This window comes from Neovison vison, chromosome 1 (genome assembly GCF_020171115.1).
Source record: "Neovison vison isolate M4711 chromosome 1, ASM_NN_V1, whole genome shotgun sequence".
NCBI lineage: Eukaryota > Metazoa > Chordata > Mammalia > Carnivora > Mustelidae > Neogale > Neogale vison.
The window spans coordinates 280,349,961-280,352,142 of record NC_058091.1 but is presented as its reverse complement, the minus strand read 5'-3'; positions in this window follow the sequence as shown (position 1 = coordinate 280,352,142).

Genomic DNA, 2,182 nt, shown 5'->3' with positions numbered 1-2,182 from the left:
CTTAAACTCCTCCCCCTCCCCAAAGCAGACAGAGCCTTCACAACACTGGCATCACTACTTAATTCTTCATCATTTCAGGAGTTTTCTAGCAATTATTCTCAAGACCCTTGGGAAAACAGAGAGGGAAGAGTGATTAGAAATCTTGTCAATAGAAATTACATCAGTTTCCTTTTAATCTCTTGATCAGTGAAAAAAATAACAACAACAACAACGACAACAAATAATGCAAGGCATTGTGGGTTGGGCGTTCTCCAAGACAAGTTAATGTGGACAGATCTGATTATCTGAAAAACCGTCCCTTTTTCTTACCTTATCTTTTAGTGACTTTGTCATGTCGATCAATCAGATGAATTTAACCAAGGGTTGCAGCGTCATCTTAATTTCATTTTGTTGCCCCGTCAGTGTAGGAGTGTCTTTACTTTTTAAATGAATTAAGGCTAGTATAGTCTAATTTTAAATTTCAACTGGATAAGAAAATTTATACCTGCTTATGTGCTCCAAGGGTAGGTGTTTATTAGCTTTTGTTGTCTGGGGCTACCTTAAATAGTATCAGGTGTTAGTGTTGTAATTAATTTCCAATTGGCTAGTTTAATGAAATCTTCTTCCTTACTAGAAAATTAAGTAAGAAAGTTTGAAAGCTCATCACTGTATGGCTCAATATAATATGTGTTAATATTATTTTGAAGAGTTATGCCCTTCAATGACTGACTATGGGCCTGGGATTTTAAAAACCTAGGTTGGTTATGACCTGAATATGTAACATGAAGAAAACCAGTTACATTTCCTGGGTATCACTTTTCTTGTCAGTAAAATGAAAAAATTGACAAAATTATCTTGAAGACCAATTTCTAACAATATATAATTTTATAATTACTATCTCATGATGGAAAATCACCAATAAAAATGAGGGAGTGTAAGTTAATTATTTTTACTTGAAGAGTAGTGCAAATGATTGGCTTGAAATTGATACTCTAGGTAAAAATGATTATGTATTACTTGAGCAAATTATTGTAATTAAGAATGAAAGGTGAAATTGTTTCCGTTGTTTTCTTTTTACTTTTTAAAAAAAATTTTTTAAAGATTTTATTTATTTGACAGAGGGAAATCACAAGTCTGCAGAGAGGCAGGCAGAGAGAGAGGTGGAAGCAGGCTCCCCGCTGAGCAGAGGAGCTACATGTGGGGCTCGATCCCAGGACCCTGAGACCATGACCTGAGCCAAAGGCAGAGGTTTAACCCACTGAGCCACCCAGGCAACCCTGTTGTTTTCCTTTTGAGTATCATGACAAGTTTTGAATCTTATTGTTCTTAATTAATATCAGAATATCAGGCTAATGCTTACATCGTGATTTCATTTTCCAATTCTCATTCTTTATTTAATAAAAAAGGGTTATTTTGAGCCAGGTGTTTATTATGAGCCTTTTATGAACATTTTAAAATGTAACTCTCACAGAAAGCATATGTGGTTGGCTATTACTATCACAAATGAATTTGAGTCACAAACTGAGACATAGTGAGGTTGGCTAATTGTTCAAGGTCATACAATTAGCAAATGACAGATTTTTAACTTGGATCCATCAGACTCCAAAGCCATTCTCTTAACCACTAGGCTACCTAGTTTATAATTCTTCATAAATATTTTAGCAAATAAACGTGCTACCACTTTCTCCAATTTTTAGTCATTCTGTAAAATGCTGGAAAACACTTTTTTTTTTTTTTTTTGGCTCAGTAGGATTCTGACCATGACCAAAAAAAAAAAAAAAAAAAGTGCAAAAGTGCTCCACCACTGATACATAAATAAAAGTGTTAACACTAGAAGAAAGATGCTTCCTAGCTATAAATCTAAGATCTTGTGAAATAAGCAGAAAACTAATAACAAAGACTCTTTCAAATTGTCTATTCAAAGATTGATTTCTCATGGATCGTATATAACTACTTCCTTGTGTACCGACACAAAGTCAATGGCAAGTTATAGATGAGTAAGTTTTCAAGAAGTACAAACTTCCTCCTCAAACCATTAATGCAATATAATAGCTAGTTCCAAAAATAGAGATGTTATCTTATAGCCACTTGGCAACTTCATTTGTACCTTTCACATGAAAAAAGCAAAAGTGAAATCTTGTTTTTATGTAGTCCATGTGTTTGTCAGGGGTGGAATTATATTTCCCACCACCCCTACCAGTCA